Here is an 18,290-nt window from a genome sequence, read left to right on the forward strand (position 1 = left end):
TCCTTCTGTGATGGGCATACAATACAGTTAGATTCATTCAGGGAGTGCCATTTGCTTGTGAAGGACTTAACGGGGAGTGAACCCACTCTGAATTGATGATACAGTTTCCTATCTTTTGGAACAGTAATAAGATCCTAATAGCATTCATACAGATATTCTTGTTTGTTCCCCAAAAAATCCCTCGTCAGAGTAGGGCTCGCACTAGAGGAAAATCGTTTCATCATAATCATGTTCAAGTAAGCTGTCTTAAGCTCTTTCTTAGAGGGAAAAGTAGTACCTGCAGGGTTTTCCCATAAGCTAATCATCCCCATGTCACTCAAGGTGTCTTTTAGCCTTCTAAACCAAGAGATCTTGCATGAGCAATCAGCCCGCCTGGTTTCAAGGAGAGCTTGGGCATATAGGGACAGCTCGGGGGTAACCCATAGCCTCCTCCAATACGCCACTGGTCTAAATCGGGCTATGTCAGCAAACTGGTTGCATCCCAGATCGAGATAAAGAGGCGTGAGTGGTGTTGAGGAAGGAAGTTATACTCAGTACCTGAGATGACCTGCTGTTATCCACATGTCCCCCTGCCCCAAAAAAAGATTTGTGCTGACTGACTCATGGGTGGGTTATATTTTAAAAGGGCGGGAGACCATCTTTTTTTCTTACCCAGACCTGTACTGCTAAAAAAATATTTTTGGCCAACTTGGCCTAGGGACCATCTTTGTTCAAATTTGTTTATTGAGATTTTTACATTTCCTGTTACAAGTTGTTATTGCATCATTAACATGTTATATCATACATTTGCGGGCATTTGGTTATTATTATTTTTACCAGTGTAGTCAGCGATCTCCTCATACATCAGTACAACTTGGATAAGATAGCTTACAATAGTCCAGGAGTTATCTTCTAGTTTGACACAACATACTTTAATATGTTATGTAATGTCTTGTTGGGCATGTATCCCGGGGGTGTGGGTTGGTATTTTGCCCTCACCTCTACCCTTGTATGTCACCTCTTATAGGGTTCGTGACTGTATTCCCTGGCGGTTGAAGTTGGTTTCGGAAATGCCAAAGGGGGACAAACAATAGGGACCATCTTTGTTGATGTGGTGGCAGCCAATCAGATCTTATCTTTAGATCTGTGGGCTCTGCAGATCCTCTGTGGCATGATATATATATATACATTTCAAACCTTAATTTCACAAAAACTAGTAAACAGATTTACACCAAATCACAAAAAGCACGATTTCTGTCCTAAGACATAGATTTCTGCCTATTTTGCTGTAGTTCAATTCAGCAGTTTAGGATGTAGCATCTAATTTTCCTATTGAAAATTGAATGGAAAAATACATTTTGGGATTACCAGCTTGGCAGCCAACCCAAATCATTCCTGGAAGCAGATGAGATGGGAGCTGCTTTGTTTAGAATGTTTTTCAAAGATGCATCAAAAGACGCCAAAGTTATTAGCAAACGAAAAAATTATTTTCCTATGGAAATGTGGTTCTAACTATACCTACCAAGTTGGGACTGCCGCTGATACATGTGCCAAACCCCAAAATCTCTGAAGTAAAATTCACCAGTTAAGCTGCACAAGCCATGCACTGCTCATGACCTCAAACATGAGATTAAATACATTCAATGAAGCCCAAACTTCAAATGTATTTTCCCAGTAATGCCACTAATCTTGCTTGCCTTTCAGGGCTTAGCTGAAATGTTATGTCTGCCTTTATCAGAATGAGAAACAATTATTTGACTTTTAGTCCTATTTTTCATTTGAAACATTAATTTGAAAAGGTTTCTTGAGTGTTGTGAGTCTCCTTCTATGTTTCGATTCTTACTTATTGTTTTGCTTTGTGCTCTTCACAACCCTTTCTGAAACTAAATCATGGGATAATTGTAGACCCAACACCACAACCTGCATGACATTCTCCATTACAAAGAAGGTATTCTTAATGCACAAAACATTGACCATGCAAAATTGTGAGGCGATTTCAACAGCAGAGGCATATTGCGAACATACTCTAAGTATTTGAGTTGTCTCTAATTCTTTGCAGGAGTATAATGTGATTGTCTTTTGTAAGAAATATTTACTTGACATCCCTTTTGATTACTGCTTATGTAGTATACAACCCACACATCAGCCAATATTTGAAAGCCAGCTTTGTGCTTGAAAGAATTACAGAATCCTGCATTCAAAATCAAGGCATTCCACTAAAGTGCAGGGCACTCTGTCATTAAATGTAAACACATTCGTAGCATTATACAAAGGTATAATTTACTTTTAGTGCTAACAGTTTCGGCAGTATTTGCCACTCACCTTGCAGTATATTTCTAATCTCTGGTCAGCAAGGAAAATAGCTATAATGTAGAGCATCAGAGAATATTTTTTGATCGTTTGCTTTTTTTTGTAAGTGGTTACAACCTATTAGGTCACATGAGGACCCATGACCAGGCATTAAGTTGTTCTCTTATCCTCCGTAAACTCAGATCTTCACTGCTTAGTTCAATTAATAACTTTCCTTCGTGCTATGTATGGCTGGCAGGTTCAATACTGCGTATTGTAGGAACACTCTCCTTGGGTTGCAATGGGAGAGAAGGGTTGGAAAATGGCCCTCTCTTATTGGTCTCCTGAAACAATATGCCTTCCTCCTCCTCCTCATTCTGACCTCATTTTTATTGGCTTTAGCACTCTGAGCACTTTACCACTGCTAACCAGTGCTAAGGTGTATGTGCTCTCTCCTCTAAACATGGTTTGATTGATACATCCACCTGTTTGGAATATTTAATTTATTTATAAGTGCCTAGTGGAGTGTACTATATGTGCCCAGCTCCTGCTAATTAAATGCTACTAGCGGGATTGCCACCTATTCACGTAGCCTTAAACATGTCTCAGGCCTGCCACTGCAGAACCTGTTTGTGCAGTTTACACTATAATGTCGACTTGCATTTAAAGCCCCTTGACAAGCCTTAAACTCCCCTTTTACTACATATAAGTCACATTGGGCAGGGTGCTTTTTAACTAAAAGGTAGGACATGTATTTGTAAAATGTAGATATCCTGGTAGTGAAAAGCACCTAAACGTATTCTTCATTCCTGCGAGTCCTACCCCTCTCATAGGTTAACATTGGAAATTTCTTATTACAATTATAAGAAGTTATTCCTGATGGAGAAGGAGTTACTCTGTCATGTTTATTGTCATTGGAATGGTAATGATATATCCCCTTAGCTGACAAAGATGGATTTAACATTACTATTTTAGAACTGCCACTATTAGAAATAGCAATTGGCACCTAATTAAGAATTCGGAATGTGTGTTTGACATCCTACTATTTGCCGTGAACAAAAATGCCAGCGTCGGATCCCAAATAGTAAGAGCATGTTTCAATTAGCGAACTAAAAAAGGAGACTTGCTGTCAAGATGGAACCATAAACCATTACAGGGCCACCATAAAAGGGTCAACTGCATATCATGTGGCCAGACAATTGAAGGCTGGTCATTCACAGATGGAAAGACAAGATGGACACATAATGAGTTTTCTAATTGCAAGACTAAAAACTTTTGTGAATGTAGTGATTTGTCCCTGCGATAAGATTTATATTGGCAAAACCAATCAAGAAATTAAACAACGCATAGTCCAAAACAAATCATGCATCAAGACTAAAACGATGACTGCACCATTGGTGAACCACTTCACTGAGCAATAATTCTGATGGACCGTGCTGAGTGTCATTCATCCCGACTCTAGCGGAGGCGTTTTGGAAGCCAATCTCACAAGTAAAGAAGCATACTTCATTTTGAAATATAAATCAGAATTGAATAGACTGTAATGTAATCGGATTCAATCGTCACTTCATTACTACAGCCCCATGGTCGCACCACAAGTTCCAGAGTGCACCAGGCTGGGTTTCTCCACAATTGATTAGCTCGGTCTACCTATATCATCAGAACAAGGCCACCACTGCTAAGAATATCAAGGAGTACATCAAAGGCTCTGGCAGGTCAGGACCAAAAGGCATAAGAGCATCTTAAGTAAGTTTGTAGCCTTACAACACTTGTTATCCCTGCCTTGATTTCATATGGAAAGCTTTCGAGTCCCTAATTAACCTGGTCGCGTCCATTGGATGCTACAAATGAGACTGTTAAATTTGCAAAACACAGAGCTTCTCACTCTAAGTGAGGTTCGCTGGGTGTGCTACAAGTCCCGAGTCCTTTTTAACCTGGTTGCGCCCAATGGATGTTACAAATAAGACTGTCAAATTTGCAAATACAAGCAGCTTCTCACTTTAAGTGCGTAACTCTGGGTATGCTACAGGAATCTTTCATATGCTGGTTCGAACTAACGTTATGCATGTGGAGGTGGCACCTGGCCTAGCTGATAAGCTATTTGGCTTTACAAGTTATGAATGCTGCTGTCCAAAGCTTTTCAAACATTTTTGCTGAAGTCCCACGCTGCAAAAGGAAGAACTTATCCGAGATTCCCTTTCCCCTTCTGCTTTCAGATTAAGGACGCCCTTTACATTGAACAGTAAACTGAACAAAGGATCGAGCAAGAATCCTATTACACTCTTCCTTTTCCATAGAAGGAATGAGCCTGCCCCCAAATATCTCAGGTAAAACTGAAGTGTTACAGACTAGATGTACAAATTGAGAGAGTAAAGATGGCAGCTAACAAGGTATTATATACTTTCTATAGATACACAAGAACATCACCAGCCCTCATCCTGATGAGAACCCCAGCAACCAGCGGTTCGGAGCGCATAGGCGATGATCAGTGGTGTTTTCTCTTTATTTGCATCAGTATGAAAAATAATTATGACATTACAAAATCACAAATTTGTGCCATACTAGATGATTTCGAAACCCCTTTGCCACCACTAAGAGGGTCAAAGGGAATACAACCCTCTGGCTAAAAAAACAATGGACTGGTCAAAACGATTATCGTTAAATGTGTTTTTCAATGCACCTGCACCTGTTGACATTTATTGTTTGTTTATGTTGAGCACTATTACAGTTAAATTAAATGAATTCTTAATCATTATTGTACTGTGCCCACTGCACCAGTGTAACTACCGAGAGTAGTGATGCGCTGTCATTGTTCTGTTTGATTTCCGGTGTAGTACACTTGAGTAACGCTTAAGATGTTTTTCCTTTTTAGACATGTTGAAATGCAATAACTTTGTGTAATGAACTGTGAAATTAGTACACAGGCCTAGTTTATTGATTAACTTGTCCTTGTCTCTAAGTAAAGTGACATGAAACTACACAGCCACCAGCAACTTTGTTTCTTGCACTTTTAGAAATATGTCATTTCTCTGCTCTTAAAAACCTGTGTGCCTGCAGTCTCCAATACATGTTTGGGATGGGTGCCAGCTGCACTTTTTGCATTCCCCCAAGACAGCGACACACAAAGAAAGTTTAGGTGTGACTGAGTGGCCATCTGCATCCTGGTGGGTCATCCTGAGCAGAATGGGAGGGAGGAGCTGACACTTACATCTGAATGGGCAGTGTCCTGTCCCCACACACAGGGTTACATACTCCCCTACAGTGAGTCTGGAGCCAGGGCTGAGAAGGGAGGAGCTCTTTGCACTTCAAAGCCCCTCTTTGAAGTCACCTGCACTTCAGAAGCACAACTGAGTATAAGTACTGAGTCTGTTACCCCACCAAAACAGAGACTTCTAGACCTGTAAAGAAACTCTGCCAGGAAGAAGGACTGCCGCGCTGTGAGCTACAAAGACTGCCGCTCTGCTGGACCACTGCTGTCGAAGAACTGCTTTTGTGATGTGCTGCCCTGCTCCCTACTACCCTCTGCTGAGGAAGCACTGGACTCTTTCTTGAACTCAGAGTGTTCTACAAGGGCACACTGGCTTGCCTCCTGTTTTAAGACTCAGGGATATTAGTCTTCCCTCCTGCTCCTGTTCCTGGTCCATTGGAAGTTGATCCAAATGCTTGCTCCAGTGGAACCAACAAATCCTCTGCTGCGTGAAGCAGAGTCAACACATCTCCACTGTTGCAGGAACAGAATTGCCATATTGCATTCGGAACCAGCGCATCACCTCCAGAACCGATACATCGGAACCGCCACATTGCCGCCCCTGCAATGAGAGACGATAGAAGATTCCCCTCAACTGCGTGGAGAAACCCAGCTCATCAGCTTCAGAACTAGCACATTAGGCTTCGGCGCTTCGACTTCGGAACAGGACCATCACTATTGTTGCATGGAGAAGATCAACGCATTAGCTCCACTGCAGGATCGACACCAATGCATTGCTTGGCTGCAACCCGTATCTATGTGCTGCAACTAGGATCAAGGTACTTTGTTCACCAGGACTTGCGTGGCTCCTGTATCCGACCCGCGCTCTATTGCGGTTGGCCTGAACTTTGACTTAACTTTGCTACGGACCAGCATGACTAGATAACCTCCATAAGTGCTTATTGCTTCTGAGAGCTATTTTTACAATTAATCCTTAAAAAGCATTCCGGACACGAGTCGTTCGGTTTGCTTTCCAAACGAGATCAGAATCGGGCCCAATGCTTTGTAGGAGGCAGTTACAGCTCCAACACAGTCCCAGTCCAACAAATGACTCCCACTGCTAAGTAAAACAGAGTCATTTTATGAGACTTCTTTTTTGTCCTATGGTAAAAATGACAAGGTGTACAACTGTTTAATTCTCAATGACATGAATCAGCCGAGACTGGACTTGGGAGACATCATGGTTGATTAGTTCTATATTATAAGCTTGGCTTTTACAAATATATATCATATTTTAGTGCAATTGTTAAAGTAACATAGTTCTATATTTAAATCAAGGGTATACCAAGTTTGTTTATGCAGATGGAAAGTGGCTCCAAACTGCCCATTAAGGGGACTGCTGGGATATGCATCTACCAATCTAAAAGTGGAACCCAGATTCCTATTATCTACCCAGAAATGATGGGATCTTACTAGCTAGGCTAATGTAAAATAGAAATGTTTCCTATCTAGACAAAAGCTAAACAGCCCAAATGGATCAAGCACTAACCATTTAAAATGTTCTATCTTCTAGTGTATGGCACAGAAGACCCTCATAGCAAACTGATAATACTTATTGTTGTAGGTTTTAATCTTCAGTAGATCTGTCATCAAATAAACCAGAGGCAGCTTTCAAACTAAATCAAATTCTTATGGAATATAGGACACTGATCTATTCTGATGAACTGCTGATCAGTCTTTTCATACAATTGGAATGCAACAAATGGGCATTTTCCATCAGATAGACAGGCATGTGTAACTTTAATGGATGTTGAGGTTTATAAATCATTTTACCTTTAGTATAGAATTAGAAAATCGGTTATTTTGAATGATTTAAAAGTTTTCTTTAGATTGAAAGGTGACTATGGCTCCAATGCACTCAGAATAAATGCCCGACCATAAACATCTAGGGATTTCATAGCATTTCCAAGTTAGACCTCTCAACTGCAAGGACTCGTGCGAGCTCAAAGTTGAGCTCTTTAGATTTGCAAACATTTGAAAATTCATTTGAAAATCACCTATTCCTTACCTTGAAACATTACACTTGATTAGACAATTTACTTTTCAACAGATATTTCATGCAAATTTCATGCTAATTGTCAGGAAAGAACCTCATTGAGAATTGGTTGGCATTGTTGACTTCTATAATAGTCTATGAGTGACAATTTTATTTCAGTATTGAATACCGTGCTATTTACTGTGGCCTGTTTAGGATTTATGGAGGTTGCCCGATATCATATCCACAAAGGTGGAGATATGGCTGAGCCTAAAAACTGTCACACAATTTCCATCCTTTAACCAATGTGCAAGAGAATTGAAAATTCATACATTCCTGTGTAGAAATCTGTTGCAGTAGTAACTACAAATTGAGCTCAGCAGTGTGTCGACGTCTATTTGTAGGGTGAGCACTATTTATCAGCTTTTTATTAATAGATTTGACAATATCAAAGTAGGTGCACTCAGGTGAAGCACTCTATTTAGTTTTCAGGGTTGTAAGTGTTCATTTGGTAAAGTAAATCTCCATATGATTTTGGTTGATCAGTCGAATACAGCTCTAAGCCCTGGCTTAGTTTCTGTAATATGACTGATCCATAATGCTTATGTCCCATATGGATGAGAAGGGTCACTTAGAAATATCAAAAACAACAATTGATGGACAGAATGCAGAACAATGTCATACATTCACCCCAGTACAGAGATCTGGGTCTAAATCCATCATTGTTTTGCTGACCATGCCGTTCCAGTTTGAACCCAGCCATATGCAAATCAGTCTTGACCCTGTGCCTCATGGGAACAGTCCAGCTCGAACTGCCAAGCCAGGTCCTCCCTGGACTGGAAACAAGCATCCTAGGACCGGTTTCTGGCATTTCAGCCGTCTTCAGCCAGGCTTGCTTGATTTCCAGTGGCATGGAGAGCAAGGGACCCACGTCTGGGCATACCCTTCCCACTCGGGGTGACAAATGCAAAAACAACAATTGATGGACAGAATGCAGAACAATGTCATACATTCACCCCAGTACAGAGATCTGGGCCTAAATCCATCATTTTTTTGCTCACCATGCCGTTCCAGTTTGAACCCAGCCATATGCAAATCAGTCTTGACCCTGTGCCTCACGGGAACAGTCCAGCCCGAACTGCCAAGATCTGTGACTGGGGGTGAATGTTTTGCCATTGTGCAACATTCCGTCCATCATCTTGTGTGTTTTGCTGTTCACCCTATGTGGGAAGGGTATGCCCAGACGTGGGTCCCGTGCTCACTACGCCACTGGAGTCGAGCTATCCTGGCTGATGACGGCTGATAGCCAGAAACCGGTCCTAGGATGCTTGATTCCGGCCCAGGGAAGACATGGCTTGGCAGTTCGGGCTGGACTGTTCCCATGAGGCACAGGGTCAAGACTGATTTGCATATGGCCATGTCTGAACTGGGGTGGTGTGGTGAGCAAAATAACGATGGATTAAACCCAGATCTGTGACTGGGGGTGAATGTTTTGCCATTGTGCAACATTCCGTCCATCATCTTGTGAGTTTTGCTGTTCACCCTATGTGGGAAGGGTATGCCCAGACGTGGGTCCCGTGCTCACTACGCCACTGGAGTCGAGCTATCCTGGCTGATGACGGCTGATAGCCAGAAACCGGTCCTAGGATGCTTGATTCCGGTCCAGGGAAGACATGGCTTGGCAGTTCGGGCTGGACTGTTCCCATGAGGCACAGGGTCAAGACTGATTTGCATATGGCCATGTCTGAACTGGGGTGGTTTGGTGAGCAAAATAACGATGGATTAAACCCAGATCTGTGACTGGGGGTGAATGTTTTGCCATTGTGCAACATTCCGTCCATCATCTTGTGTGTTTCACTTAGAAATATCAACCAGATATCGAAGGGAGACATAGGAGGGAGGATGCCCATATTCTGTTTAACATTTGTTAAAACCATCTGAGTGCTTATCATCTAGAGCAAAGATTTGATACAGCAAATTGGTATCCTCCCAAAACTCTACATTTTATACGTGGACACTGCCGTCCTTTGGATACAAAGTACAACACTAACAAACTCTTGTCAATTTTTTTAATCCTACGATCCTGCCTTGGGTTGCCTGTGCAAAGAAAATGAGAACCTCTATTGTTTACGGCACTGATTCCTCCTGAGAATATGTGGATAAACGTCTTTGAAATATGGAAGTACAATGATTGTCCATGAGTACCTTGTTAATACTTGCATCAGTAGCATGCATATTTCTTATAAATAAGGCCTACATGTGACACCTGTGGCAAAGGACTATTAAATGCACTTTATATTAATGGCTATTCTTTTAGCCAGTAGAACTACAAACCAGAATATAAAACATCCTTCTTGAATTTGTAGCAGTTTGATAATGAATGCTCAAAAATATTATCACACTATTTATTTTTGTGCTCATTCGAAACCTATCGCTAGCATCACATCTAAAAAAGTACTTGAAAGAAGATTATCAGGAATGTCCTAGCTTGCGTAGGTCAAATAAAAAATGTTATGTCTATGCAGTTGTTTTTTTTTTTTTTTTTTTTTTTTTTGAAAAACCTTTATTGACATTTCAATCATTAACAAGTATGGGCCTACAACCCCCCGGGGCCGGCCGCTAAGCAATCAGAGCAATAAGATCAAATGTAAACACAGGCGGCACCTCGGAGAGCAGAATCTTCATGCTAATATAGTCCGGCCAGTGAGCCGCGCAGGTAGGACACCAGGAGAAAAAGGGTTTTTCATTTTATAATGGAACAAGACAGTAGGATCAGGTGCCAAACAATTTCCCAACAGCGACAAGGGGCAGGCAGAATAATAGACGTAAGCAATAAACAGCAATCTATTGGATCAATGGCGCAGACACAGGGAATTCCGGATGGGGAAGAATATCAAAAACAGTTGCGCCTGCAGGCCCCCGTACCTAACGCCTAGAGAACACCCCGGAAACTGTGGCACACATGAAGAGGCGACGATTCACAACAAAGGAGGTGTACCGCGCTGATCCCAGAAAAGAAAAAACAAGAAGAAGCGGAGAAGAAAAAGGAGGCCATGGAAAAAGAGATAAAGACTAAAGAGTCCCCTCCCCCAACCCCCCACCCTGCACCTCTGCAAATGAGTATGGCCCCCCCCCCCCAGCAGTGTGCCTGTCGCCCTGGAACTAGACCCGAAATATAGAAGAAACAGGGAAAAAGGAGTAAGAAAGAACCCCACCAGACGGGGGGGTGGAGAAAGTATAATAAACTGGAGGAGGGCCCACAAAACATACCCCCGGCTTCTCCCTCCCGCACGGTAAGGTCTCCCCACAGCAAACAATAAGCAGCACCAAATCGACCATATCAAAAAAGGGGATGGGGAGCATTATGCACCAAATATGCTAATAGCTATGTCCTGAGAGTACGCAACCACGAGTCCGCCCGTCTACTAGATGACCACCCCCGAAGGATCAGCCTCATCCTTGACCACTCTTTGCAATTCTGCCCATGCCTACCCCTCGACCCAGCACCATGTCCGATGTTCCAAGGAGTGTCCAAAAACAACCGGGAAGCGACGCACACAGGTGGGGTGGAAGTCTCTGAGTACCAACACAGTCCGCATCATGGAGGGGTCTATGCAGTTGTTGAATAGATGAAGAATGCTTGGGCTTGTTTGTCTAAAATGCTCAATATATAGTTCACCCTCTGGAATTTTAGAATGAACTTTATATCAACTAGTGAAAAGCTAACTAGATGTTGTTGCTACCACAAGAACATGAGTCAATGGAATTTACAGGCCTCACATTCTCCAAAAGAAGATTTATAATGGTTTTACTTGAGACTACTGTGAATAATTCTGATGCAGAGGCAAAAAACAAGTACTACTGTAAATATTTGATGTGCTAGCTATTTGAAATATGTTTTTAAATGTTGATTTTTGATAGTAAATTAGATATTATGATGAATCACTTGTAATTTGCCCTACTCCAATCACTTTCACAGCACTCCAAAGGATCTTCACAATTAGCCCATCTAAACCGCTGTTCACTACATTCAGAGGATAATGCAAATTGTGAAAAAGCCCACATTTGCATATGTTAGCTCCATGCGAAAGTCTGTGATCAGCCAGGCTCTGCACCTTGTTTTTGTCTTACTGAAAACATATAACTCTGTGATATCTCAAAACCAGTTTATTTTGCCAGTGTGTGTAATTACTGCAGTGTAGAGCCTTTCTAGAAATCAGTCTCTTTTTTTGAATCAGGGGAAACAACATAAAACTGGATGACTTGCCTTCCCTAACTTAGGGGTTGGTTACGATGGCCGAAGGCCCGCCACTGCCAGCCTTGCAGTGGCTAGTCCTCCGCCATCGAACGTGGATTCACCGCCCACCAGATTAGGATGGTGGGTGGATCCAGACCGCGACCGTGGCGGCCGCAAAGACCGCCCGCCACGGAACCACCACGGGCAATCGTTCCGATTGCCTGGTGGAGCAGTCTGCATCCCTAAAATGGTGGCGTGCCTAGCAGGCACCGTCCGCCAAATTAGGATGCTGGCTTCAGCCAGCTTTTCCATGGCGATGAAACTGCCATAGAAAGGCTGGCGGGATTTGGTTTTGGTGGCCTGTTGCTGGCCCCTCCTGTGTTGGGGGGAGGTGTTGGTGCACTGGGGGTACCTATGATCCCCCCCCTACATTTCACTGCACTAAGTGACAGGCACTCTGTGCTGCCTGCCACATAGTGAAGTGAAATGCACGACATGCATTTTTATCATCTGGTGGGTGCTGCAGTCAGCAGCGCCCATCGCAATATTAAATTGCAAGATGCAACCCCCATGGTGGCGGTCGCATCCTAATTTGGAGTGTGGGACCGCCGCATGCATGGCCGGCAGTCCCGATTCCCACTACGATGGCGGGCGTACTCGAGTCTGCCCGCCATCGTAATCGGCCCCTTACTGTTTATTCAGGAAAGACTTATTGTCAGTTGACTTAGGGTATTAATTAATTCCTTATGGAATTGAACACCAAACATTGTCCTTTGGTTTTAAAGGAATTAAGGAAAGACATATGAATCAATAATTAAAAAATGTATTACCAGTAAGCCTGGAACCAATCAGAGCTTCCAGGTTTGACCAAACTGTGTGACCGTAGGCAACTATTTACTTGACTGTGCCTTCTTTTCCATGACCATCACATTTGAGAGCACCTTGAAATGATTCATTTTAGGATACACGATGTACCAACAGCTCTCTTGTATGTGGCTTAGGTGACAATAATTTTGCTCCATCTTCAATGACAATCAAGCCTTAAATAGGAAGCACAAGAGTTGCCTAAGACTTTCCTCTTAAGTTACAAATAAAATCGTCATCAGGGCAGATGTGGGGCAGTGCATGAATGTTTCCAAGTTCATGTTTAAAAACTATTGCTTCTAGTACAGGTCAGCAAGGGCAGTGATATATTTTAATGTGCTAAATATTATCAAGTGAGAAAGAAATACACTTTTTTCTAATTTTGGAAAGTTCCTCCCTCAATTATAAGAAACAAATGGCAGTGAAGAGCAAAGTTCTGTTTGCCTGCTCCCACTGCTGCAGGCCTGTATTTGAGTCAGCCACAGTTTCCGAATCACAAAGGTGATCATGATATTTGCCAGTGGCGGCTCCTCCGCCAGGAGCAGCAAAGAAAGGGAAAAATTAAATGATCATGATGGAATGTTATCATTTTATTTGTTCTCCCTGCTGCAGCAGTGCGTGAGGGGGCGGGACAGAGCTGCAGGGGAGGAGTGGTAGCCCTCTCGGGCCGCCCAAAATAGTCATGTGCACTCCCCTGTTCTCCAGCCTGCATGGAGAACATGCCCACCCATACAGCCCCTGGCTGAGCGCCGTGTCACGGCACTCAGACCAACCACAACGCTCCATTGGAGTGTTGTGATTGGCTTAGGGGTGGGAGCCTGGCTACCTGCTTCCTGTTCCGACCTGGAGTCAGACACAGGCAGCAGGAGAGAAAATGCTGGACCTGGCGGCTGCAGTAAGGTGAGTTTTATTTTTTTAATTAATTTTTTGAAGAGCATCCCTCGAGCCCCCCAGCGTCCGCCCCCCCCCCCCCCTGGAACTGTGCTGGCCACCCTCGACATTTGCAGCTGGGGCATTGGTCCAACTTGGCCCTCCATCGATGCCACTATTTTTAGACACAAAGGTTCTAACAAAATGTAGCCTAAATCACATCAAACCAATGTGAGTAACATAATTCATAAAATACACAACAAAAACATTCATCTTCAAAACAATTCATTAAAAACACACTACCCAATGAACAAAAAAAACACTTTCAGAAGCTTTTGTATCACATTTGTACATTGAATAGTATGAGAATGGATGTGCAATTTGAAATGCCACCTCTGTACTAATGTGTCGACTCGTAAACATTTGTGAGAGGTGCTAAATGACCTGAGTATTGAACATGGTCAGATAATTTGGTTGGTCGCAATTTATGATGCCCTGTGTTTGGCAGCGAATGCAGGGCGGAGGACTGCAAGGGACACCAGACCTTTGTACCTGCATTTGTATTCCCAGAGGAGAAACGTTTTTAAAGCAATCTGTTTCTAGTAAAAGGTGAGTTGGTGCTTTAAAAAAATGCTTCCATTTTGGGAACACATTTGGAGGGGCAGGTAGTGTCTCCCCCAAGCCCATTTGACATTATTCACAAGGTGAGGCTGTCCCACGGGGACAGCTTACCCTTTGGGTATCGGTTACACCCCAATTCAGGGGACAGCAACTGATGAAAGGTTTGCGACTGAAATTGAAGAGAAAAACCTTTGCAATTCGCATATAGGAGGGTGACGTGCCTTTTATGTACAGTTCAATTTTTGGTTTGAAAAGAATCTCAAAAGATTTGCAGATAATCGCAATTAGGTAATTGCTATTTGAAATAATGATACACGTGGCCCTTGGTGCTCTATTTCTCTAAATCCACACTTTTGCAGTTGAAACCTTTTTTTCATTCCTGCAACTTAACTAATAAACTAAACTGAAATAATGTGCGATTTTAGCAATAAACGAATAAGGTCCTTAGAGTTAGGGGATGCAGGATGTCTGCCAAAAATGCAATTGATGTCCTGTTCATCATATGATTCATACCTTGATACCAATGTCACTCCAAATGCAGTGGATAGGACATTTGCCACTTTTTGCCAGATGTCCCTTTCTGTCAAACCCTAAGTCAACCCTTGTTGCCCACATTAAATAGTCCACTAAGCCAAAGTTATCCATAAATGTATAGAGATATTTCAAGGGAAAGTTTTCCCTTGATAAAATCTTTATCCGCGTTCAAAGAAAGCATAATTGTTTTATCTTGCATATATTTTGGTAACGACAAAAAAACATACCTAATGACTGCCGCATAATGTAAATTCATGTCATACTTACGGATCAGCAAAGAAATCTTCTGCCTTAAATACCAAGCTGTCTGCTATTTGCTCTGCACAGAACTAAACGGCAAAGCTCAGCAACTGAGCTCACATCTGGCTTTGTAAGTGATGCTGGAAATGGTATGCTCATATCTTCCTTCTCAGGGGACAGCAGGCATAATTGCAATTCTAATCACAGGGCTTCAGTACTGATTGCCGAGGGAATGCCAAAAGTGGTCATAACTACTATGTCCACAGGGTGTTTCAAATTTGTCTTGCATCTTTGGCACTAGCGCTGCCTTAGCTTAACTAAAAAGTAGAATTATTTTTGACGTGCATGCTTTTAGCATCTGGATCACTGGGTGGCCTTCTTAAGGTTGTTCAAAAATACAAAGACCATTCATGGTCAACAAGCCCTTATTAAAAACCATTTGTTCATACAAAGCAGGTTTAGCATATCTGTCTGCCTCTGCTATCTATCCAAGTACTGTCAAGGATCACCAGATCACAACATATAATAACCAATTTATCTGTCTCTCATTCATTATCTGGGGATTTCACCCAGCCCTTTGGAGGTACATTTGTAGGTTTCTTAGAAACAATTAAAAAAGCAAGAGAGCAAAAACACAACCTACTTTCAACCCATTATAGGGACCAATTCCCTTGGTCCTTTCCACTTGCGACTTCTACTCAAACCTGGGTCTAGTCTTCGCAGTGTAGGGCAAAGAGCACTGGCCGCAGGACTTTCTGGGTCTCCAGTTTATCTAATGTCTTCTACAGCAGACTTCTGTTTACTGTGTTAAAACCTGATTTAATATCAACTCAACAAGCTATCAGGCTACAAGCACCACTTTCCTATTGCTTTACATGACCCAAAGCCAGGAGCGGTCTGTGCAGGTAAGAGCGGTGGCACAGTGGGGCCAGGCTGGGGGGTAGGGAGGGGGGGATTTGACATACAACCAATATGGAAAAAATAAATGAATAATTAATTTTCACTCATCGTCGTCTGTCGAAATCCCGCCCACTCGTCCCTCACTGCCTCACCGCTCTTACCTGCATGGGCCGCTGCGGTCCAAAGCAAAGATTTGTTGGATAGAGCTCTTCTGGCCTGCCATAGAGCTTTCCTAGTGAAGAGAACTGTTTTCCAAATAGCCCATCCTCCAAAGATTGTCATATCACCCTAGCAAACATTTAGATGACACATTTAGAAACGGGATCATAGAAATTTCCTTTATGGATCACCAGTCTTATTAAGAGCTCTTCCAACCATTAGGAATTTTATTTTAATTAAATACCTACATTAAAATCGACAAGGAAAGTTAGCCCACAGGTGGCACAATTTGTACACCATATTTTGCATCCCCTCAGGACAACCTGCTTGACTGAGCATAGGATCTTTACATTTATTCCAGTTTAAAATATACTAGTGGCATCACTCATACTCTCATTCGGACCCAAATCCTGCTGGTCAAGGACAACCTCCTTTCTGTGTTTAGTGCATAGCTTCTATAAAAACTCTGCCCATGCATATTAGTTATTTTTGGGCTTATTGAAAACTCTTAACTAGATGGCCACCAGCAATTTGCCACGGCCATTTTACAAACACCGGGGCATATTAGCAAGGAGATGCGATAATCATCTCAAATCGCGCTGAGCGCGATTTGCATTATCACAGTCTATCACTGGTTTTCTGCCCCGGGTTAGCGGAGTATTATCAACGCTTTTCACCGAGGCGATGTGAAATCCAGTGATAGAGGGTGAGAAGCTGCATTAGCGTGCGAAAATCAGCGATAATTATCCTGCAAGAACGAAAACCTTGATAATAGGCAGGTGTGGACCTAGCCTTTCAATCCTCCTCCCATGTTACAGATCGCTAAGTAGAAATTTTAGCAGGAGTTAACATCCAGCGTTAAAGGGGCCTTAGCGCGACTTTAAGAATGGCTTCGAGGGTCTGGGGCATCCTTGTAAATATAGCGAAGCTGTGTTTGCGAGGTCATCCCATGATGTTATGTGGGGAACGCCTACTTTGCATGACATTAGCGATATTGATCAGTAGCAAGGAAATACGCGCTAACGCTTGTTAGCGTGTCCTTGTAAATAGGGTGATGACCAAATCGCCACTTTTTCGGCACTATGTGCCGAAAAAGCGGCGATGTCTCCCTTGATGATATGCCCCGAAGTTCCTTTGTTCTTTCAAATTGCCTCTTTCGGTGTTTTAATTTCCATTTCCTGAGCTTTCTGTATCTGTTTGCATTCCTTCAGCAAGAAGTTTACCAATACACACCATTTGCAGCTTTACTTTTTGACACGTATCATATAACCTTCCTCACGTGCTGTTTCTTACTTCTGCATTTACCATGAAATCATTTATTAAGTGACTTTATTCACAGTACACCACAAGGCCTGCAGTTGTCTCCTTAATTTCATGTATAACGCTTTCAAAGTCCATTAATGCATTTGGCTAATTTATCGTTTAACTCTCATATTTTGTTTTCTAGAATTTCTTCAGCTCTGCCCCAATTACCCTCATACCCATCCCAATATGTTTTCCCTATCTTTCAACCAACACACCTGACATTAAATTTCAAATCCCTGCTAAGTTTCAGTGAGCTTGGGTATTACTAGGTTAATAATAATCATTGGTATTTATTAAAGGAGAGCTTATTATTGGGCATATTTATAGGAAAAGTCATATTTGGTATGTAAATTATGTATGTTTGTTATTTGAATTAATGTTTAGGTCCGAATTAAAGTCATTGATTGAAGAGCATATCCATGTTTACTTTTGTATTCTGCATTGCCTACTTGCTGCCCTTCAGTGATGTTGTGAAGAAAGGTATTTGACTCTTACTTTTATTGGTGCTGTCTTATAGTTTGCAGGAATAAGGTTTTTTTCCCTAAACTACATCAAACCTCTGTGCATTAATTCGGCTCGCTGCTCACCTATTCCATAATCTGATCCGAATTCTTGAGGTTATTTCTAGCTAGATTTCAACAGACCTCCTGAAAGGTCTCCCTACTTTGTAGCCAGTCCAAATGGCAATCATTTTCATGCTTGGTTACTCCTCAGACTGTGGTCTCTGTTTAGTAATTGCTAAACTCCAATCTCGGTCTGTGGCATTGTTGCTTAAAATTGTAGTGTATTTTTTTTATAACTAAGTTATATTATTTGTGACTTGGACCTTGCGGTTTTATCTTTGCCAGTAATCGCCCAGCACCCACATACTCAACTCGAGGTTTATATCCTTTGCATCTGTAAACATTTAATTTTCCGCATGGTGTTACATGCATCCTGACATGGATTCAACCCTTCTATATTCTTGTCCTCACAAATGACAAAGACACTATCACAGAGTAGACAGAAATGTCTTATGTTTACATATTTGCAGCATCTTGGTTCCGGATCACTCCCCTGGAATAAAGTAT

General features: G+C 42.2%; 1 protein-coding gene across 3 annotated transcripts in view; it reads right to left on the reverse strand.

Annotated features, from left to right (window-relative positions):
• Positions 1 to 18,290, reverse strand: part of GRID1 (glutamate ionotropic receptor delta type subunit 1) — a 2,258,979-nt gene that overhangs the window by 1,239,053 nt on the left and 1,001,636 nt on the right. The window lies entirely within an intron of this gene.

Source organism: Triturus cristatus, chromosome 1_2, assembly GCF_964204655.1.
Source record: "Triturus cristatus chromosome 1_2, aTriCri1.1, whole genome shotgun sequence".
Taxonomy (NCBI): Eukaryota; Metazoa; Chordata; class Amphibia; order Caudata; family Salamandridae; genus Triturus; species Triturus cristatus.